The 26723-nt window shown below is 34.1% G+C and overlaps 1 protein-coding gene and 1 non-coding gene across 2 annotated transcripts in view; both read left to right on the top strand.

Annotated features, from left to right (window-relative positions):
• The window catches only part of oaf (out at first), a 747676-nt gene that overhangs the window by 603581 nt on the left and 117372 nt on the right, over window positions 1-26723 (top strand). The window lies entirely within an intron of this gene.
• On the top strand, window positions 14927-14999 carry TRNAS-GGA (transfer RNA serine (anticodon GGA)). Its single transcript has one exon. It is a non-coding gene; the product is annotated as a tRNA-Ser (tRNA).

Consider the following 26723-nt stretch of genomic DNA (forward strand, 5'->3'; position numbering starts at 1 on the left):
AGATAGTGTTTTTCTTGTCTGTAAATAAAAGAGAGATCGCTTTCTCAAATTTGATTTACCAATATTGAAACTAATTAGCTGTAGAAGATCAGATTAGCTGTAGAAGATCATAATGAATACGTCCGAATGGATAGCTCAGTTCGTGAGTAAAAACACTTGTTAATACAGTACTGTATTTTGATTAAACGAAAATCTAATGAAAATTATCAAACTCAAAATCGCGATATTTCCTAGTTTACGTAAATGGATGAACTACTTTTCTTCCCTCCTATACCTAGTAAAGCGATTTGTTTGTATTTTACGCCAGTATCACCGAACTCCAGTCGTGGAAGAGGGTAGCAAACGCTGTTTCCGGTTCTCAACTGTTAATCCAAAGGTATAGCCAGGTTAATATTAGAGATGTTAGTAAAAATAAAATGATGTCCCTGTATAAAACATTAGTTGGTTGTGTCCGGAAACGATCCGATGACATTCTGAGTACGTGGAGAAAGGAATAAATACTGTCTCTGGTGTAGAACTTGTCGACCTTAATTAGTACCATGTTAGACAGGGCACAAGTTTTGGAGCACAATGCATCTTCCTTCCGTTTGAGATTCTTCACCCTCTCTCTATGTTATTGTGTACTTTGGCTTAACAGTGCAAATTGGGAAGCAAGCGGAATCGAGAAAGGGAGTGGTTGCTTGTATAAAAGCCGTAGATCACTGCTCTACTTTCTTGTGGTAGGTGCTTGCCTGTATCTCCACATAATGGTCTGTAAATCCAGCTGGCTCGAAGACTGCGGCGACGCGCATGGAATTGGAACCGAATTCAAATGTTGGAATCGTTCTCGATGCGTTCCACTTGACAAGCAGATTCACGCCCAATATCAATGTCGAGAGAGGGAGAGATCCCTGACTCTGGGATGCGATCTTAAAGACCGAACAAAACAGGAGTCGTGTGTGGAAGAGAGCTGAATAGAAAAGAGGGACGTCGTCGAATACGACTAAGCACCTCATTATATCATGTACCACAACTTGAGGAAGTTTGCAAGACCATGTTTCGTGATTGGTCACAAAATAAATTGCCAAGGTACATTTATCCTACAAATCGAACCTTTCTACAATCACAGAAAATATAAAAAGCGTACATATGAATTTTTAAAATCACTATCACTGAACCCAGATGTATTGCCAGTAACAGAGAGCTGCAAAGCAGCGCTTACAACCGGTTTAGATTCGACCGGTTAGAGAACATCCGTCAAGGTCGGGTAACCGACCGAATATTCGATTTTCAACCAGTTACTCCTTATGTTTTGCAGGTAGACAGAACACCAGGCGCACTTCATCATACACGAAACCGACATTTTCTGAGTACACAAACGGAGTAACAATTGAAGAAAATTTACTTTCTCTTATTAGAAAATGTGTTTGCTTGATATAGGTCTACAGTGTTATTGATTGGGCACTTTAATACACTTACCTTCATAACTAATTCATAAATGAACAAATGGACACCTGCAACAACAAAGGAAATAAGCGTAATGCAGAATATGAAATCTGGTGCGTAAAGAAATGAAATAATAGAATAAATTACAATTATTTACTAAAGAGAAGAGCAAATAAGTACATATGCCAACATTCTAATGTAATATAGTATTTACGTCCACACCTGTGGAGTAACGGTCAGCGCGTCTGGCCGCGAAACCAGGTTGCCCGGGTTCGAATCCCGGTCGGGGCAAGTTACCTGGTTGAGGTTTTTTCCGGGGTTTTCCCTCAACCCAATACGAGCAAATGCTGGGTAACTTTCGGTGCTGGATCCCGGACTCATTTCACCGGCATTGTCACCTTCATTTGATTCAGACGCTAAATAACCTAGATTTTGATACAGCGTCGTAAAATAACCCAATAAAATAAAAAAATAAATACAGTATTTACATTTTAAACTCAAAATATTAACCTCTAAAACAATAGTTAATATATACTGTCTTTTAATCACTGTAAAGAGCTGCATTATTATTTCATTATATAAATAATTTTTTAAGAATATAGAATGAAAACTAGCTACCCTGAAGCTCAAATGCTTGTACTTTCACGAACCATGTTGTTCCTCTTGAAGGTACCCAACTGTAATACCTGGACTGGATGAATGAATCAATCAATGAATCAATGAATGAATCAATTAATCAATCCATATACATGAATGAATCGATGTATGAATGAATTAATGAGTCGATGGATTGATGAATGGATGATAGGTGAATCTGTGGATGATTGATTGAATGTACTGAGAGAGGAGAATCAATTAAATGGTAGGCCTATACGATGATAAACACGTTCTTTCAAGGCCTCTTGTAACTCCTGCAAGACTCAATGTGGTCTACCTTTGCCATCCACCCACAAAGATTGAGATACAACTCGAATATTCGATAAACCGACCCTGAGACACTCCGCGAGATGGAAGAGCTTTGCATACTGACTACAGCGCCAGACGTTCAATAGCAGTATACAGGGTGTTTCCGGGCTGGTGCTACAAACTTTCAGGGATGATGGAGAAGAGCACATGTACCAATTTGAGAACAGGAACCCTAGTCCGGAAATGACTGAGTCGAAAGTTATAAGCAAAAATAGTTGTGTGGAAATGTAATTGTAATTTGTAATTTGACAAAACTAAAATTCTTTCAATCATTTATTATCATAATACACTCCTCTCTTAAACTAACTGAGCATCTTGGGAATTAATTCAATAGCTTTCCCAAAATACGCTATGAAATGTTTTATAAAAAATAATTATTTTCTCGAAAAGGAAGCATAAAAGAGCAACATTGTATTTGACTTTTTTGTTTTAAACAACTCACGGGACAAAAACTTCCATTGGTTTGGATCAAATTTCTGCAAAAGGACAAAACTAAAATTCTTTCAATCATTTATTATCATAATATACTCCTTTCTTAAACTAACTGAGCATCTTGTATGTATTTATTCACACTGCAATGGGTAAATACCCGGTGGCAGTGGTAACTAATTAATTACACTCAATAATGACAATAATAAACTTATTAATTAAAATACAATTGATAATCATATTAATAATTAATACTAACAATAATTTATAATAATAATAATAATAATAATAATAATAATAATAATAATAATAATAATAATAATAATAATAACAGGGAATATCCTAAATTAAATGAAGCACGATCACTTAACATAACATTTAAAATGAATCTAATTTGTATCTTAAACCTAAGGTCGAACTAAAACCCACGAGTATGATATGTTCATATCTGCACAAGTACCTTTCCACATTACACTCATTTCGCTGTCAACTCACTCACTGCACTGGAACTACGACACATTTCACTGATTCTATCCTGATTTCACTAACACTTCAAAACCATTTCACTGTTCAAATACTTTGCACTGCCACTATAAACTATAAAGCTTCAGTGACAGGAACACGTTTCACTTACACAACACACTTCACTGACGCAACATAATTCTTCACTGATACAACACTTCAGTAACAAAATATCATTTACACCCTTTAAATACTGTGTATAATTACCGTCTATTAGTAAGGTCCTTAAGCCTATTTTTAAATACATTTTTGGTTGTTGGTAAAGCCTTTAGTAAGTCTGCAGGTAAAGCATTCCAGTCCCTGATAGTACGATTGAGAAAGAAAACTTTCCAGTGTCCGTCCTCTGTCTTCTTTCCCTCAATTTATGTGAGTGGTCGTTCCTTGAAGAGTAATTTGACCGCTGCAACCTATTTTTTTTATTTCTCTCCAGGCAGGCTCACCTCTGTATGTTTTGAACAGTGCGCATAATCGAATTCTTGGGAATTAATGCAATAGCTTTCCCAAAATACGCTATGAAATGTTTCATAAAAAATAATCCTTTTCTAGAAAACGAAGCATAAAAGAGCAAAATTGTATTTAACTTTTTTGTTTTAAATAACTCAGGGAATAACCCCTTAAAATTAATGACACACGATTCAGCCTATATACTAGTAAATATTTATCTTAAAGAGTGAAAAAAAAATTTATTTTTAACAAATAAACATGGGAAAAACATTTTTTTCTTGTCAATTTCATGTTGAAGTTTGCCGATAAGCTATTAATGTTTGACTATAATTATATGTGTACAAAACCGCCTTTGCTTATCATAAAATAAATAAATTTTCATTAACGTTTTCGATACATGTGTATCATCTTCAGATGTGTAAATGTTAGATTAATATGATGAAAACCTTGCCTATGAGATGGAACTTAATGTGGTAATTTTCGGGTCATATTAGTGTGATTGCTTGGACTTAACTTAGGTTGATCTATGATATACATGCTATGTTAGGTAAAATCACTGCGAGTCATATGATATGATCTAAAATATAAAATAAAACTGTTTAAGAATTGTAACCACTATTAGCGTAGTTATTGAAATGTGAACACTTTGTATAAACACTTTAAAAGTTTAAATCACTTTGAACATGTGTTGGCTGTATTTGCCGATTTAAATCACTGCAAGTCATGTGATATGATCTAAAATATATAAAAATTAAAACTGTTGAAGAATTGTAACCACTATTAGCGTAGTCATTGAAATGTGAACACTTTGCAAAATCACTTTGAAAAATTATAATCACGTTGAACATATGTTGGCTGTATTTGCCGATTTAAAGTTCGTTGAATAGGGCAGTTTCTGTTGATCTTGATGTTTGACGTTGAACTAAAGCGCAGTGTCTTTTGTCATTAACATGTTTATATTTGTTAAAATGCGTGTTGTTAAGACGTTTCGTCCAATTGTAGTTGATGAAATTGATGTAAATCATAGATATATTACTGATACAATATGGAGGTTGTCAGGTCCATAAATTTAGTACAGCCTGGCGTGTCTGTAACAATGTGAATAAATATTAATAAATTGATTTAGCTTGTATTGTATTGATTTTGGTTAAAACTGCTTGGGGTAGTGGCTATTACGAAAGAAAAATTAACTTACGGTTTGACATGTGTTGGTCTGCTCGTGCTTGATGCTGGGCTGGTACTAAAGTGATGGACTTGCTCACAGTATTTTAAGTTACGTTATTTAGTACCGGAAGTGGAGGGGGGATTGGTGGGACCTGTGTGTGCGTTTGTTTGGGCGGGAATAATTTGAATAAATTGAAGAGTGGATTGTTTGTGTTAGCTATTTGTTCATTTAGAAGGGGTTTTCTTGAGTTGTATTCTTTTATGATGTGAAATTGTTCAGCAGTTTCTATTGTGGGGTCATTTGTAATTTTTAGTATTTTCAAAGTTTCATTGATGTTTGCTAGTTCATGATTTTCATCTATGAGATGCTGTGCGAATTTGGATCTGTTTCTATTATAAATGAAATCGGAGCTATGTTCACGAAATCTTATTTTTTAAAATTGCGCCGGGTCCGTCCTATGTAAGTTTTGGTGCAATTTTTGCAACTTAGCTGGTATATGCCGCTGTTTAGGAGGGGTTCATTATTGTTGGTGTTATTGGGAATTATGTTGTTGAGTTTGTTGTTGGTACGGGGGGCTATATTGATGTTTTGTTTTTTAAAAAAGTTACTGAGTTTATTTGAAATCTTGCCGTAATATGTTAGGCTATGCCATTGTTTTTTGTTTTGTGTTTTCTCGGGTTGTAGTGTTGTAAAATCTTTTTTATGTAATTTTGTTTTCCTCTTTTGTATTAAGTTGTTGATTAATTGTTTTTCGTATCCATTTTCAGAGGCTATCTGCTTTATGTAATTGAGTTCTTTATTGTAATTGTCTTTATTTAGCGGAGTTGTGAGTAATCTGTCAATAAGGAAACGAAATTTACTAATTTTATGTGTGGTGGGATGTATTGAATGTTTGTTTATAGAATGTGTAGTTGTTGTTTGCTTCCTGTATATGTTAATTGTAATTGTTGGGGGTGCTATTGTTATATTTAGATCTAAGAAGTTAAGACTGTTCTTATTACTTTGTTCTAATGTAAATTTTACGTTTTGATGCCATTTATTGAATTCATCTAGTATTTGACTCTCTGTGTTTTGGGTGTTTTCGTATATTATTATTGTGTCATCGACACACATGTATCGAAAACGTTAATGAAAATTTATTTATTTTATGATAAGCAAAGGCGGTTTTGTACACATATAATTACAGTAATTTTTTTCTTAATTTGTGAAAAAAAGGATAAGACACGTTTCGAAACTAAGGACTCAGTTCCAAATATCCCACAAAGTAAACGCGATCTGACCGACACGCCACTGCGAGCATCTTGGCTCTTCTACAACATTATAAAGTTCCAACTATCTTAATACTGCTTAGGAACACTCGAGTCGGAAGGCCCTTCTTGTTGTAGGAGTCCCCAATGCCTTAGTACCCCTTATTGAACCTCGTTTATCTTACTCTAAAATACACAAGCTCTCTCAAGTTGGACTCTCCACTTCATCCCAAACTCCCTGAATAGAAACAGGATATGCAACCAGCAGACCACGTCTCCAGATTTGCATTCGAACTCGGGGGTTTGCAATTTCATTCTCTATGACGGCTGATGTAAAAGCCTTCTTCCCCCATTCCTTGGGGAAGAGACTTGAGTAACAAATAAGTTTCACTACAAGATACGAGAGATAGGGAACTTGGCACACGTATTGCCTTGGAATGGCTACAGCGATTGAAAACTTCACTGCAGGCGACTGGATACAGTGCGTGGGTTTCACTTTACACACCAAAACACTGAGAACGAATCCTTTCTTGAAGTCAGAGGAAAGTAAACGTATTATTATTATTATTATTATTATTATTATTATTATTATTATTATTATTGTCTCAAATTATAAACAATGCTATATCCCTTTGTGTCCCTGTCACCTTTGTTAAAAAATCGCACTATCCTAAATGGTTTTCAAACGATTTACGTCAGCTTATAAAGAAAAAAAATAAAGCTCATAAAAATTACAAAAAATATAAAACTGATCATCATTATCAAATTTTTTCTAATCTTAGAAAACAAGTCAAAGCCATGATTAAATCTGATAAATTCAAATGGTTACAATCAATTGATGATAACCTAAAGCATGAACCAAATAAATTTTGGAAATATGTAGAAACTTTTCGAAAAACTAATAGTAATCCCACAGAACTAATAATAAATGGCGTTCACATCACAGATGAAAAAGAAATTGCAAATGCATTTGCTAGTCAATTTAAATCTGTTCAACAAAATTGTAACTCTAATTTCATTACTTATGATTCTAATATTACTGACTGTTTGTCCCTGCCTAATATTACATTCGATGATGTAAATAAAGCTATTAAAAAGCTAAAGCCTAATAAATGTAAAGGTACTGATAGCATTCCTAATTTTATAATCAAGGGTTGCTCTAATATTTTCTTGCCTGTTTTAACTTTTTTGTTCAATCTTAGCTTAAAAACAGGAATTTACCCGTCACTTTGGAAGGAAGCATCCATTATTCCAGTTTTCAAAAATGGTAATAAAAACAGTGTTACTAATTATAGACCAATTTCTATCCTAAACAATTTTTCTAAAATTTTTGAAAAAATTATCCACAAACACATTTCATTTTATGTTAAAAATAAGATCAATTCGGCCCAACATGGACTTACAAGAGGGAAATCTACTACTACTAATTTAGTTTCCTATCTTAATCTCATAATGCCTATTGTTGAAAATCAAGGTCAAATTGACTCAATTTATTTTGATTTTAGCAAAGCATTTGATGTTGTTCTTCACAACATTTTATTAAATAAATTAAGTAATTTTGGTTTCTACACTAACTATGTTAATTGGTTTGAAAATTATTTAACAGATAGACAGTCTTGTGTTCGACTAGGTAATTCTCTCTCGGTTCCATTTAATAGTTTATGCGGTGTTCCTCAAGGGTCTACTTTGGGACCTCTCTTATTTTTATTATTTATAAATGATATAAGTAAAAGAATAAGTTCTAGCTGCCTTTTGTTTGCGGATGATCTCAAAATCTTTCGCAAAATTAATAGTTTGGTTGATTGTCAAATTCTTCAAAATGACATTAATTCAATTTCACAATGGTCTGTTGAAAATGGAATGAAAATTAATCAATCCAAAACTTTTGTTATTTCCTATTCACGGAAAACTATCTCCCTAAAATTTAACTATTCTCTCAGTAATGTCGTAATTACTAGGAAAGATTGTATTAGAGATCTTGATGTCCTACTTGATTCAAAATTATATTTCCATGATCATGTGCAATATATTTATACCCATTCGTTAAAAATACTTGGTCTAATTAGGTCTATAACTTATTCTTTTTCCACTCCTATGTGTTTATTAATTTTATACTATACGTTGGTTAGATCCAAGCTTGAATATGCATCTGTTGTATGGAACTCCATTACTTCCACTGACTCGGCTAAATTGGAGAATATCCAAAGAAAATTTATTTCCTTGTGTTCTTATAGATTTTTACCAAATTCCGATTATAACTATGAGATTAAATGCAATTATTTCAATTGCGGTAGTTTGTTCACCAGACGTCAGGATCTTGATTATTTATTTTTTTGCAAAGTCATTAAGGGTGATATTGATTGTAAATCTTTCATAAGCAATATCAGTCTTCGTATTCCTGCTAATGGTTTAAGATTTCATAAATTGTTTTATAATAAGAATCCTAAATCTCTCTCTCCGGTCTGCAGATGCATTAAATATGCTAATTTGCATGGATTCAACTTGGATCCATTTAATGTGTAGTATATCTTTGAGTTTTAACTCACTGATCTAATTTTAATAATTATTTGTCCATATATTTCTTGCATTTGGTCTATTGATTCATGTAGACCATTCCATTATTTCAATTCTCATTGTACTAATTTTATAATTTTATAATTATTATTTGATCAATGATTGATGTAGACCATTATATTGTTTGTATTTCATCTCATTGCCATTTTCTATCATTCATTCTCATCATTTGTTGTTTTGTTCTGTTTTGTATCGTGCAAAACTGTAATTGGCCTTGTGCTGTTGTTTTTGCACGTTAATATTCTAAATAAATAAATAAATAAATTATTATTAGGCTATTATTATTATTATTAATATTATTAGGCTATTATTATTATTATTATTATTATTATTATCATTATCAGTAGGCTATTATTATTATTAATATTATTAGGCTATTATTATTATTAATATTATTAGGCTATTATTATTATTAGGCTATTATTATCATTATCAGTAGGCTATTATTATTATTATTATTATTATTATTATTATTATTATTATTAATATTATTAGGCTATTATTATTAATATTATTAGGCTATTATTATTATTATTATTATTATTATTATTATTATTATTATTATTATTATTATTATTATTAGTATTATTATTATTATTATCATTATTTATTTGTTTTTGCACGTTAATATTCTAAATAAATAAATAAAATTATTAGTAGGCTATTATTATTATTATTATTAGTATTATTATTATTAGGCTATTATTATTATTAATATTATTAGGCTATTATTATTATTATTATTATTATTATTATTATTATTATTATCAGTAGGCTATTATTATTATTATTATTATTATTATTATTATTATTATTATTATTCCAGTCTTCATTTATTTGATTTCATTAATACATTTGTAATTCACTCTATTCAATTGTCATTATTTTTAATTATCTCACTGAACTAATTTTAATAATTATTATTTGTGCTATTTATTTTGTTGCATTTGGTCAATTGATTAATGTAGACTATTATATTGATTGTATTTCATCTCACTGCCATTTCTATCATTCATTCTCATCATCATTTGTTGTTTTGTTTGTATCTTGTGCTAAACTGTAATTGGCCTTGTGCTGTTGTTTCGCACATTAATATTATAAATAAATAAATAAATAAATAAATAAATTAGGCTATTATTATTAGGCTCTTATTATTATTAGGCTATTATTATTATTAGGATATTATTATTATTATTATTATTATTATTATTATTATTATTATTATTATTATTAGGCTATTATTATTAGGATATTATTATTATTGTTATTGTTATTATTATTATTATTATTATTAGGCTATTATTATTATTATTATTATTATTATTATTATTAGGCTATTATTATTAGGCTATTATTAGTATTATTAGGCTATTATCATTGTTATTATTATTATTATTATTATTATTATTATTATTATTATTATTATTATTATTATTATTATTACAGTATTGACTGACAATCTCGCCAAATATAATATGTGACTCGATTTCAGAAAGGACTTTAGTCCAACAGTTTTAAAAACTAATAACACAGGAACTACAAATGAAATTTGTTTTATGCTCGACCATGCCGAAATGTAGTAATTATACACCTGGTAGCAGCCCTTTAATGGACCTCATTAAAGTACACCTATTCATTAAAGTTCAGGTGTCCCACCAATCAGAAAACACCATTGTAGCAATATCAAAGAGCAAGTATCGATTATTCTCGGATATGCAAACGAAAGACAACTAGCGAAACGTCACGAAGGCTGGAAATCCAATACTGTCGCAGAAGGTTATGTTCTGTTACTATAATAATTAGCATTAAATGTAAATAATATTCAAATAAATTCAATTTGACATCTCGTTTTTCAATGTCTAAATCAATTTCAAGGTTATATCAAGATTAATGTTTATTTTACTCTCTAGATTATTTCAAGGTCAATGACATTGGTTTCTCGGAAAAAATCAATACTTTTGCGTCTGCGCACATCTCACAATTTTCGAGGTATTGTACAAGGTCAGTTCCGCTCCTCAGTCAGATAAGAATAACATGAATACTTAGGATTAATTTCAAGTTAGAAATATGGTCGAGCATAAAAATTCGTATGAAACTTGGCTATAATTGTAATGAAGACGCTGGTATGAAACTTATGAAACGAGCGCAAGCGAGTTTCATAAACATACTCGCCTCTTAATTATTACCATTATAGGCTCGTTGCATAATGTACTATTATTTAATGTTTAATCAGTGAGCATATATGTATACTTTTAATGAAATAACAATTAAGTTACTTTAATGTCACAGAAGTAATTTCCATCCCTTGTAAACATTTCTCTCGCTTTGACCCCCCAGCTAAAGTGAAAAATAAAAAACGTTTGTCGCTTATCAACTTTTGAGAGTGTCACTGTCTATTTTGAACGGGTGACTTCGAAGTTAAGTATTTTTTTCTCACTGTCCGAAAAAGATTTTGATCGCAAATTTTTTCTATGCTTTCCTTAGACATTTATATATGAATCCTAAAAATTACAGTGCAATTGATTGTCTCTCATAGGATCTACGACATGTTAATGTTTAACGGTGTTGCTAGAGTCTAGCAGAACAAACCGTCCACGCACAGGTTCCGTCACGTCAAAACATTCTTCTCGAGAATCCCAGACTGTCCGTGACGTTGCCTGTATATGTGAACGCTACCATATAAAATGCGTTACACAATATTTTGATGTAACGCTGCTGGTTCGTGACGTGACTTTGACGTTCCGTATAATGTGAATCGACCTTTAATTGGACGCTCGGTCTATTCATGGCATATAAATATTATTAACAATAATCATAATACCCATACTGTAATGATTATAAACGAGTTGAATTTTCTTCGTTTAACGACGGTGTCTGAAGGGTACAGCTATTTGACAACTATGAATATCGTTATAGCGAAATTTTAGCGAAAAAGGTTCGAAGATTTGCCGAAAAAGTTTTTTTGTCAGTTTAACAAACGCAAAGATCAGTTTCATCAAATAGATCCCCAATGGTACGGTTGTTTTTCTCATTGTCGGTAGTCATAGGCCAATGTCGAGAACAGTAAATTACGTAGCGCAAGATTGATGTGAAGTCGTCATCGTCCACGTCAGAACAGTGAATGTAGGTGTAATTATTATGAATATTTTAAAACGTTTGATGTTCCGAAATTGCAATTTAATTGCGTTGGAAACTGGTTTTCATTTAAGTTTCAAAAATAGACAATAACGAAGTCATGCATTACTGCGTGGCATTTGGAAAAGGCCGTGAGCTGATGCTCTCTCGCTATGAACTTTGACTTTCATACCTGTATAACTTCCCATGACAAACCGTGCTATTATAAATATTGGTTCTACAAATGTTTCCTTGAAAGATGTGCTTATAAACTGGGCCTACATAACGGTTTCTTTACATTCTATATTAATAATAATTGTTTTGTTTACAAACAATAATCTGCAGCTCGTTTGAATGTGAGTTTACCTGGACATAGGCCTAGCAAACAATGCCGTATAATTAACAATAATAATAATAATAATAATAATAATAATAATAATAATAATAACAATAATAATAATAATAGTATTAGTATTAGTATTTATTTATTTAACCTGGTAGAGATAAAGCCGTCAGGCCTTCTGCCCCTCCGCCAGGAGATTCCAACTATAACATGAAGAATAAAATTACAATTAGTATTAAATTTACAATTACAATTACAATAAAAATCAAAGTACGAAAGGATTACCTGACTGATGAAAGCTAGATAATTTATCAACAGTAATCTCACTAGAGGTTTTGATTTATCTAGAGAAAATCAAAAGTCGAGTGGGATTTAATTGACTATTACACGATTAGAAGAAAGTACATAAAGATTAGTAGTAACGAAGTACTCCAATACAATAAAATATTAATTGACTTACGAAAATACAACTGCCTTCAAATGTATTATTGTACCATCTCAACATTACAAATATTACGCTAGATGCATGCTAGATGGCAGTAGTGTCTTTATACAGACACTGTAATGATTACTATTCAATAAATCTTAATATTAAACAATCTCTGATACGTGACTATCCATAATATCATATAGCAGAAGTTCTTTTTATCCTCTCAGAGCAGAAGCTATAACATAACCTAACTAATATACACAAGTGTTAGAAAAGTTTTAATTAACGACGATGACATAAAAAATAAACATGAATAATTTTAAAAGGAATAATTATTGAATGTACAATTTTCAAATTTGAATGTGGTTGGTGGTTCAATTGATGTTATATTGGACGTGTGCGTAATAGAAGTGGAACTCGTTGATTTAGGCCTACATGGTGTATTCAACTTATTCAGAATTTCCGAATGAATAATTTTAAAAGGAATAATTATTGAATGTACAATTTTCAAATTTGAATGTGGTTGGTGGTTCAATTGATGTTATATTGGGCGTGTGCATAATAGAAGTGGAACTCGTTGATTTAGGCCTACATGGTGTATTCAACTTATTCAGGATTTCCGAATGGTGCTCTTCATTTATTTGTAAATCGGATTTCGGAAGATGCATAGGTATGATCAGTGATTTTTATTAATTCTTGTTCTTGAATGCCAATGCGAGTCATATTTGAAACTGCTGTGCATCGACTGGAGTGGTTTGTAATTTTATATATATATTTGACGTCCAGAAAAAGCGCAGTTTGAAATGTTGGCAAACAAAGAAACAAATGCTAGGGACGCGATAAAATTAAACAAATGCTAGGGACGCGATAAAATTGTGCGATAAGCAGCTATGATTGGTTGAAATACGTCCTTTCGTACCGTTTTATTGGTCAAAAGTAATATGACGTAGTAAGAGTGTAATAGTCATAGAAAAACAAAGAATATTTTATATTTACTGAATTACAAATTAAACCTAGAATAACAAAATTCTATAGTGATGAAGTTACTGGATATTGAAATATTTTGTGATAGATTATGGAAACTATTTACAAGAAATCAATTGCTGACCAAGTGCGTAGTAAGTTTGCGTTTGAATTCAATTTTATTTCGACAGTCTCTGATGCTAGCAGGAAGTGAATTCCAGAATCTTGGCAGGGCTATTGTGAAAGAGGATGAGTATGAGGAGGTGCGATGGGATGGTATTGTTAGTATTGTTTCATGACGAGAGCGTGTGTTCAGATTATGGTGGGAAGAAAGGTAAGTGAAGCGAGACGACAGGTACGAAGGAATAGAAGAGTTCAAGATTTCGAAGAGAAAGAGAAGTGAATATAAATTTCTTTTCTTATCTAGTTTAAGCCAACCTATTGTTTCCAGGGATGGAGTAATATGATCATATTTACGAACATTGCTTACAAAACGTACATACAAATTATGAGCACGTTGAAGTTTCGTTTTGTTGTCGCTGGAAAGGTCAGGTAGTAAAATGTCAGCATAGTCAAAATAGGGAAATACAAGTGTCTGCACAAGGGACTTTTTTAAGCAAGAGGGGAGATGAACATTTATCCTTTTAACACATGGATAATATAATAATAATAATAATAATAATAATAATAATAATAATGTTACGAACATTGTATCGTGCACGGGTTCTATCAGTGTATTACCTAGACGGTGTATGATAAGCAGGGTAAGGAAGATTATGCCCTAAAAAGGTGAAGAATATGTATGCATTTATGCCGTAAAAATAGATAAATATGCTACAAAATATGCATTATCAGTCTGAGATTATTTTAACAGAATATTAAGGTATAGGTAAATTACGTTTAATTAATATTTGACGAGAAAAATTCGCTCCGGTGCCGTGGATCGAACCCGGGTCCTTGGTTCTACGTACCAAGCGCTCTGACCACTGAGCTACGCCGAATTCAATCCACAGCACCGGATCGAATTCTCCTCCTTCAAAGTTTCCCTTTATGGTCTGACTCCATGTTAGGCATATATGTTGACGTTATGTCCAATGTCAACTGCCATTATATTAGGAGCGCACTCAGCTGAGTGACTTGTTTGGCCGGGATTCCGCAGTTACGTGCACAGTAATCTGTACAGACATATGCACTGTTAGGTATGAGAATATTATAGATTTATTAATTTGTCCTACAGAATAATATCTGTAATATTGACAATTAATATTTGAGGAGAAAAATTCACTCCGGCGCCGGGGGTTGAATTCGGCGTAGCTCAGTGGTCAGAGCGCTTGGTACGGAGAACCAAGGACCCGGGTTCGATCCCCGGCGCCGGAGCGAATTTTTCTCCTCAAATATTAATTGTCAATATTACAGATATTATTCTGTCTGACAAATTAATAAATATATAATAAACTTACGTTTAGTCTATGGAATTTGAAATGCTTGCCTCATTGCTGAATGCTTCATTTATGCTGTTACAGTTCACAACTAAGCAGTGACGTATGTTTTCTGTTGTCATTTTTCGCTTGTTGTCTCTCAGAATAGTTTGTAGCGGGAAAAACTTCGTTCTACGTCACAAGAAGTAAGAGGGGCTTGCACAAAAGCTGTGAGCTGTTCTATAGAAAATTTTGTTGGTTTATGGGGTGTTTTTCCTTCCAGAATATCTTGAATTTCTTTAAGTTGATAATAGCTTGAGTTTTTGGAAAGAATATTTGCTGTTTTCTCGTTCACTCTATCTTCTACATTTCCTGGAACTGATGTTAAACTGGATATTGTTCTATCGAAATCTGCTGAAGACTGCAGTAAAGTCATACCAATTGCTAACTTGAGAGGCTGCCTATGAGGGCGTCATCGTTACGTTCAAAATTCATAAACATAAATTAGTCTTGTTTACGAGGTTACACACTTTTAAAAAGGAGGGAAAGACAAATAAACATACATAATATACAGTTTCCCTGCATAAATGTTAAAATATGTTGCTTTTATAAATAAAGGCAAAATATGCACTTTTATGCACGATAAATAGTAATATACGTTACAAGAACGGTATGTTGATATTTCCATGTTCGAGGAAAAGAGAGAACATGAAAACAAACATACCGCTCGTGTATCGTACATTATTTTGTGCGAAGATCATTTATTACATACCTGAAAGACGAATTTCTAATTAGTTGCAATGAAATCTCCATCTCGGTTTCTGTTTAATGACGGCAACTTCGGAAAACCAAAATATCTTTCTTCAACATTGTTGCTATAAAATGTTTTCTGTGTTTACTATGCTCCAGCAGGCCGTGATATACGTCTCTCTTTTTTTCCCCCCAGTATAAATGGGAACTTAAAACAAACAGTAAGGTTATGTAATGATTTATTTTTCATTTTAATATTTTAACAATATTATTTATATAACATATTGCAGTAATAACATCGGAATCTGGAATCTTGTTGATTTTTTCACGGCTTCCTTAATGTTACTTGTATCAGGAATGCAATAAGTTTCGTGGAGTAGTAGACTTTACTTAATTTTTGCAAATATTTAAAAACAATAATTAACATTGCAATTTAGGTGAAATTGCAGTGGTAAGTTTCCAATTTATAATTATTACTATGTTAAACGTCTCTAAAATAATATGTTAAAAGCCCAAAGCAGTAAAATGAATGTCGCGCTTAAGCAGTAAGAAGAGGGAAATTGTTATGTGTGTTACGTTGGGAATACTGAATGTGGTATTTCACACTTACCGCGTATTGGTTCTGTGCGGAAAACAAGCAAATACGCACGATCTCGCACAAAAGTAATATCATTGTATTCAGAAATTTGTGATTCATGTAGATAATCTTTCAGCATATTCACACAACGATAGAGAAAAAATATGCAAATGCATGAACTTCATTTTCCTTGTGATAAGAAATCTCTGTGACAGTTAATAGCGATTTTGTTACATTGTGATTTTTATATTCGGACGATTCCTGGCGATTGTAAATGTTTATCTTCACGAGCCAACGGCTTTTTGTGTATATGGCTCTTCTGCGAATTGATATGCAGATTGTCTGACTTACGCCGTTCATTTTTGCTTAGGCAGCGCAAATAACATTCGAGATATGTAATAGTTTCGTAGGCGGAATGAGGGGGGGGGGCGGATATAACGTTCATTGACATTCATCACGTGAATGTTACGAATTGTAATCTCCGTATGATAATTTTATGTTAAACACGTGCTGTCAAACTGTTACGTCTTTCCCCTTTCGAACGTTTATTCCTGTCTTGGATATATCCAGTCCTTCAAATTAATTTGCTTTGTTTCATTCGGAATAAGCAGACAGACAGAGCACAATTTTAACAAAATGTATTAACTTATTTCAGTATATTTTGAGTATATCACGCCAAATGACACTACCATGAGAATATAAAAACCTGCTAGACCAAGAAAAAAGTTGGATCCACACTGTAACAGAATAAATTGTCTAAGACAGCGTTTCTCAAACTATGGTCCGCGAACCACCTGTGGTCCTCGAGGTCTGCCCTTGTGGTCCTTCAACAAAGACAGAAGAAAAATAAAATTCGAACGAATTGCGGATCACAATATAGCTGAAAATCTCAGAGTTTGGAAATGACACATGGCAATCGAATTTCACTTTTTCTCCCAGTACAGATATTTTATGAAATTTATTACCCTACCCGTCTATCGACTTCCCACTCTACTCTCAGCAACAAAAGAGGGATTTAAAGCACTATATACGTGGTGTTTCTCGACATCTTTTCCCTGCACATCTGGCGCCGCGCCTGTAACCCAGCCAGGGACCATCCGAATTCATAACAGAGGACTTATATTTTAAAATTGAATTAAGGTTCGGACCTTAATTCAATTTTAAAATATAAGTATGCTGGTATTAAAATATTCTACTAAAATGATAAATTTGCTTTCGAAGGGAACAAGAGTAAGGTGGTCCGCGGAACTGTTCTGACTTTAAAAAGTGGTCCCCATTTCAAAAAAGTTTGAGAGACGCTGGTCTAAGACATACGAGCTCGATAATAACCCTCATGAAGTTGGACGATGTCGACGTAGTTTGCTTGCTAGAACATCTTATATTTAATTCGATATCTTTCAATTTTGGAGCTTCAGACACTCGAACCATGAATGGTTACCGACAGTAGAATTCGAGCCTTTATATTATTATGGATATATTAATTTGTCCTAAAGAATAATCTCCGTAATGTTGACAATTAATATTTGAGGAGAAAAATTCGATCCGGCGCCTGGGATCGAACGCGGGTCCTTGGTTTTACGTACCAAGCGCTCTGACCACTGAGCTACGCCGAATTCAACCCCTAGCACCGGATCGAATCTTCCTCCTTCAGTGTTTCCCTTTGTGGCCTGACTCCAAGTTAAGCAATATGTTGACGTATATGTCTAGTGTCAACTGCCATTATACTAGGAGTGTACTCAGTTGAGTGACTTATTTGGCCGGGATTCCGCAGTTATGATGCACTGCTAGCTATGAGAATATTATGGATATATTAATTTGTCCTACAGAATAATCTCTGTAATGTTGACAATTAATATTTGAGGAGAAAAATTCGCTCGGCGTAGCTCAGTGGTCAGAGCGCTTGGCACGTAGAACCAAGGACCCGCGTTCGATCCCCGGCGCCGGAGCGAATTTTTCTCCTCAAATATTAATTGTCAACTTTATAATATTGTTTTTGACATAGGCCTAATGGATTCTTCTGATGAAGAAATTTTCAAACAATGTGAAAAAAGTATATATTATTAAGAAGAAGGCATTTTCGTGATAGATATGAATTGTTTTTATGTGTATAATGATAGAGAATTTGCGCAAATATTTAGGTTAAGTAAGGATTCGTGTGTTTTGTTATTTAAAAAAATTGAAGGAAATATGTGCAGACGCAAATTGCTGAGGCGTTCTTGCAACCTCATATGTAATTTCATTAAATTCTGAAGCAATTTTCTCCTGGTCTCCTCTTTTTCCTTCACCCAAACACTATCCGTCTTCTTACTTTCCATTATACGCATAAAGCTCTCTATGATGTTTAATAAGAGGACTCTATCATTATCAGAAAAATCTGGCCCTCTCACGTCTTTTGTTTCCTTCATTTCTTTCACTATATTGTGGTCTATACAAAATAGAACCCGCCTGTTTCCTTTCTACAAAAAGCAACACAACAGAAAAGCATTCCCTTGTTTTCCTAATCACCGCCCACTTGATGCATTCGTTTAGCGACTCTTAAAGAGCATCAAATTGGCTGTGGTTGCTAAATAACTCCGTTGTCAACTGCATTTCTTTCTCAAATCAGCAATTAATAAATCGAGACAAGTTGATTGGAGATTTCACGTAAGTGCAACGCAATGAACAATCAAATAAATCAGACATCAACTGGTTGGCGATCAGGGACTGATTTTAGTTGTGTTTCTGCAACCGGGACTATATATTTAACGATATCACAGGGCTTTAATCCTTGAATTGTGGAAAATTAATATTCAAAATAACAGTTTTGCCTCGTTCTCATTGTGATGTCAATTTTATTTAAGGAAATTAATAAGTAGCCCTACAAGCGTAATTGCACATAACATACTATTATAGGAATTAATTAATATAGTTACACCTTTGAATACATACATTTATTTTTAAAAGTTACTAAAATAAACATTGACTTAATTACACAGAACTTGTTGTAAGGAAGAATAAATCAATGAAGAGCTATAGATGACGTCTACGAATGAATCGTTCCTTTTCAAAATGAACTAAGTCCAGTTATGTATTTTCTTAATGGCTGAAATGGCAACAACGAAAATACCAACTACGAAAGCGTCATTATCAGCATCAGTATTGTTTTTAGTACATGTGAATTCAGCTTTATCTATGTATACCTAAAGAGTTTTTCATTAGACCTATATTTTATTGACACTGCGCAGTTATTTTGAGTTTATCATAGTAATTTTAAAAATGTACGTGGTTTCTTTTGACAGTAATCGATTGTAATTCTGAACCACTAATCGCGAAAGGAGGGCAAAGGCTAATTGGGATTACTCGGTCCCGAAAACGCCGATAAAACTGATATTTAACCATTGCAGTGAATTTCGGTGAAGTCTGAAAGGCATAATTAGTCAAATTTACTCTCCTCACCTCCACGTTGGGGCTCCCTGGGATCTTTTAAGATGAAAAAGAGAGAGTAGTGTGCGGAAAGCAACGCGTAGCTACCACATTTATATATCTCAAGAAAAACTGTAAACATGGCATAATGAATCTTTCCACGGTAATAGATTTTGGCTGTATCAAGACAAAGATCATGGTTATCGGAAGAAAAATAAGAATTCTAAATGACGCAGTAGATCGAGTGGACAGCTTCAAATACTTGGGTTATACTCTAAGTAGTAACATGAGCTGCTTCCATGAAGTCAAAAGAAGGATACCAATGGCAAAAGAAGCTTTTAATAGAAAAGGAAGCATCTTCTGCGGACCTCTGGAGAAAGAGCTAAGGAAGAGACTGTGGAAGTGCTTTGTGTGGAGTGTGGCAATGTATGGTATCAGAAACATAGACATTATGACGAAGTGAAGAGAAACGACTAGAAACATTTGAAATGTGGATATGGAGAAGAATGGAGAGTGTGAAGTGGACAGACAGACAGAATAAGAAGTGAAGATATGTTGGAAAGAGTGATTGAAGAACGAATAATGCTGAAACTGAACAGGAAGAGAAAAAGAAAATTGGCTGGGTCACTGGCCGAGAAGAAACTGCCTACTGAAGGATGTACTGGAAGAAATGATGAACGGGAGAAAAGTTCGGAGCAGAAGAAGATATCAGATGATAGACGACATTAAGATATATGGATCATATGCTGAGACTAAGAGAAAGGCAGAAAATTGGAAAGATTGTATAATGCTTGGTTTGCAGTGAAAGAACTGCCATTGAACAGAACACTATGATTGAATGAAAGATTCACGAAGAAAAAAAATGACTGAAAATTTTAAGAGAGGACAATCATTTGTTTGTTGAAACTTACCACGTGACTAATAATCGTACAAAATACTTATGAAGGTAACGACGACCATGATGACCAATGGTGAGGAAAAAAAATTGAAAATAAATTACAAGCATGTGTTTTCATAACAACTGGAATAAAATTGTAGCTACAGAGTTACGCAATAAGAGACCAAGCGCCAAAAACCTGTTTCGAGATATTGACCATTGAAATAAATCTGTTTTTTTTTTATATAAAACATTTTATGCAAGAAGTATTATAACATTCATACTATTACAAAAAATAGCACAAATAATACCAAAAAAGGCTAACCGATTTTTTATAAGAGACTAGCAGTTGAATTAATATTTCAAAGCAAAATAAATAAACGAAGTTTTGCTTATAAATAGCAGCAAAATTCAGATATCGCGTCCTTGGTATTTTCCGAGCTAAATTTGCCTGCCACCAACAGATCTGTGCAAATATATATATATATATATATTTTATTGTCGGTAGGTCTTATTGCCTAACTCCGTCCATTTAATGAAGTAGCTGAATTTAAAAAAAAGTATGAAAGCTACGCGCTCTTTTTAGAAATCTCTTTAACCGAAATCTCGTTCAGATTGGGGAAAATACGTTTTAAACATTAAAAAGTGATACCAAATTTGGTATTCCCAAGAAACTAGTTCGATTAATTGAAATGTGTCTTAGTGAAACTTACAGCAGAGTCCGTATAGGCCATTTTCTATCTTATGCTTTTCCAATTCACTGCGGGCTAAAGCAGGGAGATGCACTATCACCTTTACTTTTTAACTTCGCTCTAGAATATGCCATTAGGAAAGTTCAGGATAACACAGAGGGTTTGGAATTGAACGGGTTACATCAGCTTCTTGTCTATGCGGATGACGTGAATATGTTAGGAGAAAATCCACAAACAATTAGGGAAAACGCGGAAATTCTTGTTCAAGCAAGTAGAGCGATAGGGTTGGAAGTAAATCCCGAAAAGACTAAGTATATGATTATGTCTCGTGACCAGAATATTGTACGAAATGGAACTATAAAAGTTGGAGATTTATCCTTCGAAGAGGTGGAAAAATTCAAATATCTTGGAGCAACAGTAACAAATATAAATGACACTCGGGAGGAAATTAAACGCAGAATAAATATGGGAAATGCCTGTTATTATTCGGTTGAGAAGCTTTTGTCATCTAGTCTTCTGTCAAAAAGTCTGAAAGTTAGAATTTATAAAACAGTTATATTACCGGTTGTTCTGTATGGTTGTGAAACTTAGACTCTCACTTTGAGAGAGGAACAGAGATTAAGGGTGTTTGAGAAAAAGGTTCTTAGGAAAATATTTGGGGCTAAGAGGGATGAAGTTACGGGAGAATTGAGAAAGTTATACAACGCAGAGCTGCACGCATTGTATTCTTCACCTGACATAATTAGGAACATAAAATCCAGACGTTTGAGATGGGCAGGACATGTAGCACGTATGGGCGAATCCAGAAATGCATATAGAGTGTTAGTTGGGAGGCCGGAGGGAAAAAGACCTTTGGGGAGGGCGAGTCGTAGATGGAAAAAATAATATTAAAATGGATTTGAGGGAGGTGGGATATGATGGTAGAGACTGGATTAATCTTGCTCAGGATAGGGACCAATGGCGGGCTTATGTGAGGGCGGCAATGAACCTACGGGTTCCTTAAAAGCCAGTAAGTAAGTAACCATTTCTTACAAAGCACAGTCACGAAATAGCTACCCTTAATTTCATGTAACATGAATTACCTTACAAGCAGAGTTTTCTGTTCTTACGACGTTCAATTTCTGTTGTATCATTTATAACAGGACTTGAAATATGTAGTCTCCATGACTACGGAAGTGTGAAATAAATCCCCCCTCCACACTCATTGCGATCTCGCTCCTGCTGCGCTTTTCACCGTTCTGAGGAATGTCGAGCTTCGTTTCAGCCCTTAACTGGGATGTTTTTCACTGCACCCTACCTCTCATTCCACGCAAATAAAACGTACTTTGTTCTTTCTTCCATCTCAACCTTCACCGCAATATGAGGAGGAACACGGCAGTCTATTTAGCAAATAAAATTTACATCTGCTTCCCATTTCAGGAAATGGGTGTGTCCCTACTTTATATTTCTGCTCTTGTGGCATAAATTGTTTTGGTGATGTCATGATGGCAATATGGCCTACAACAGTCTTGAATGCTTGTGAATATAGGACTACAGCTACCAGAAGTGGTAGGAGAATATGCCTATACACTCTCTACAATTTTCTTTGCCAAATGCCAATGACAGACGTATCTAGCGTATAATTTACTTCTCTGAGATAGCCACACATACCGTGTATTTCAGACCACTCGTATCAGCCCTTTTTTTTTTCTCGAAAATCATATATTACTGGTTGTTCATAGAAAAAATTTTATAACTAAAACCTACGTAAACGATCGATTGGTGATAGTATCATTTCCCGTAACAAACCGGAAGTAGGATCACCTGTGGTCAACTTCGAAATTTCAAATGAAAGCATGGGTCATTGAAGGTACCATTGGAAACTACTTTTAAAAAGAAACAACTTTTACTGAAACTTTTTTTTCTAATTTTTATTGTTTACTCACAAAGCAACAAAAATGGTATCTTCTGAGAAATGCTGTATGTTACTTATGTACGTACACTCTTCATAGTAAGTGTTCAAAATGTACGCCATCCTGTGCTGAACAATGTTCTGATCACCTCCTAACATCCGTGATTGCACTTCAGGACACCTGATACACCCACAGGCTTATCTAATTCTTTGTTTCATGTATTCTCTGGTTGTTGGACGCACCTGGTAGACCATGTCTTTAATTTTCTCCCACAAGAACGCTTCCCATTTGACTCAGAATTGCACCATAATACCACAGTCTACTATATACAGTCGCGAAGCTTGAGGTGATTTTTTGCAAATCTCGTGATAAAGCGCTCCAAGCGGTTAGCAACTAGAAACAATAGACTGTCTACGGTCGACTTTGGACTGTGTCGTATTTCCATCGAGTGCTAGCTCGTTGCGTATTTCACATTGATGCTTGTGAAATGTTCGTTATTGGTTGTAATGAAAATGTTAATGGCTAAAATACAATAATTGGAATAATAATATTTTACTAGAGACGTAAAAAAATTAAGTTTGTTTTAATGAAATTTATTGATCACGTTTTATTTTCAATTCTGGTGAGATTACTATTGCTTAGGCCTACTTTTTTTTTCAAAGGATATGTTTTTAATTATAGCTGTTAATTTTGTTGTTATTTTTATTTGTTACTTTACTAGAGACGTAGAAAAAGTCTGTTACAATAAAATTTATTGATCACGTTTTATTTCCAATTCTGGTGTGATTATTATTGCTTAACCTCATCCCACTTTGTTAACTACGTAAGCCTACACTACAAGTACCGGTACACGTAAGTTACTCCATTAATTCATATTTCCATTATTATTATTGTAAAGGGAAATGAAAATTAATATTTATTGGTTTCATAGTTAATTATCGCTATAATCTTGAATGAGTGAAGCGATTATAGTAAATTTCAGTTCGTTTTGCACAAACAAAAATAATATTAACCTATTTCTTGCAGGTATCTTCGAGTTTATGTTGGAATTTAATATACTTCATTAAAATAATAAATTAACTTTATGCATTTAATATTTCAATAATGGAAGGAAGATGTTAATTTTTCCAAAAGAACACAACAACGAAAGTGTAACATATTTTGTCGGCTGCTAGGAGAGAGATCTGCGATGATGAGGCGATAGTAGCGATCCAAGTGGTGGGCAACTACCCATGTTTGCATTTTTACTACATATTGAGCTTCGCGACTTTATATAGTATACTGTGATAATACAGTGTTTAGAATTCTGAAAGACAACAAATTTCATTCATACCATATTCATCTCCATCAGGAACTTGGGGGACATGACTTCCAGACTCGTGTTGATTTCTACAACTGGTTTCTAAACACGGATCGTTATTTCGTGCTCAGAATTCTGTGGGCTGATGAGGCAACTTTAAAAAATAATGGTCAAGTGAATCTTTGCAAAGACGTTCTCTTGTGGGAGAGAATTAAAGACATGTTCTAGAGCTGAGACGAGATGTTATGGCACCAACATGCGCGAAGTTTTAAATTGCCGGCCAGCAGGGTAGGGGAGTGGGGGTTGTTAGGGTTACGGTTCTCAAGCTCAGAGCGGCAGGCATATCCGTTTCATCTCTTTCCAAAAACATTCGTCTTACCTTAGTGTCACCACTTTCCTACTCAAGAGTCCGAAGGTACCTAATGGAATTACGCCCCTATTCCATCTTTATATTCTTATCCTCTGTCCGAATCAGACGACTGATCTGTGCTGGAATCAGATGTCCCTAAGTTTATGGAAATGTTCTCCAAAATACTGTCCATCACGTGCTCAATTTCAATGTAATTATTCTCTACTTTCTTCACATAATCATACACTGACATCCATTCTTGGAAGAAGCGATTGCAGAGTCGGCCTCTGCTTATGCGTAGCGTAGAAATTATAGATGAGTCTTCTTATGACTTCCTCATCAAAACTGTCTACAGCTGCAACAATCTTCTTCTTCGGCTGTGATTTTTCCGGACTGGAGAAAGATCTGCTGTTCCTGCCTCAATATTTTCCCCTTCTTTCTTGATTCTTGCCAAGGTTCGCTTTGAAATACCAGTGGCAGCCAGTATTCTTGCACACACGCTTTTCAATGGAATTGGTATTCCGTTTACAGCCTCTTCTGACATGAATTTCCATACATTGTATGCTATTTCATGTCCTTGACTATGAACTACTCTATGATCTCACACCTTAGACAATGCCATAATGAGGGCGGTCAGAAGGAGAATGTTTTCAGTATTAGCAATAGCGGTAGTAGCAGAACGATCTGAACACTCGGAATGCTAGTAACCAACTAACCCAACACCCCTCCAGTTGAGTGTGAGGGCGAGTCCAAGCAAACGAACTAAAATGCGTCCCTCGCGCCGGTGCCATAACTTCTCGTCCGAGCTCTACCAGGTGCGTCCAACAAATAGAGAAGACATGAAACAAAGAATTACAGAAGCCTGTGGGTCTCTCAGCTGTGCTGAAGTGCAATCACGGATGTTAGGAGGTGATCAGAACATCGTTTAGCACAGGGTGGCGTACATTTTTAACACTTACTATGAAGAATGTACTTAAATAAACAACAGACAACATTTCTCAGAAGATACCATTTTTGTTGTTTTGTGAGTAAACAATAAAAGTTAGAAAAATAAAGTTTCAGTAAAAATAGTTTCCAATGGTACATTCAATGACTTATGTTCTCATTTGAAATTTCGAAGTTGACCACAGGTACCCCTACTTCCGGTTTGTTACCGGAAATGGTACTATCACCAATCGATTCTTTACATAGGTTTTGGTTCTCAAAATTTGTTCATGAACAACCATTATCACATAGTTTTCGATAAAAAAAGGCCGATACGGATGGTCTGAAACACCTGGTATACACACACGCAGGATAATTCAGAAAGAGACTTATTCATTGAGGCGGGAGCGCGCCATGCAACCCATGCAGGAACAGATGCTCTTGAAAAGTGAACCACGATTTATTACCTATAGTATCGCGGAAAAAGAAATGAGCAGAGTAGAAATGATTGAGTTCGCAGCAGGATGCGAAAGAAGGTTCGGAAATAAGCGTTAAAAGGAGTTGGTCGTTATCGCATGCAAACTAATATCTAGTAAAAAATAGCCTATCTCCAAGCAGTCATAAATGTAAAATTATTTATGCTCGACCATGCCGAAATGTAGTAATTATACACCTGGTAGCAGCCCTTAATGGACCTCATTAAATTACACCTATTCATTAAAGTTCAGGTGTTCCACCAATCAGAAAACACCATTGTAGCAATATGAAAGCGCAAGTATCGATTGTTCTCGGATATGCAATCGAAAGACAACTAGCGAAACATCACGGAGGCTGGAAATCCAATATTGTCGCAGAAGGTTATGTTCTGTTACTATAATAATTAGCGTTAATTGTAAAGAATATTCAAATAAATTCAATTT

Source organism: Periplaneta americana, chromosome 5 (genome assembly GCF_040183065.1).
Source record: "Periplaneta americana isolate PAMFEO1 chromosome 5, P.americana_PAMFEO1_priV1, whole genome shotgun sequence".
Taxonomy (NCBI): Eukaryota; Metazoa; Arthropoda; class Insecta; order Blattodea; family Blattidae; genus Periplaneta; species Periplaneta americana.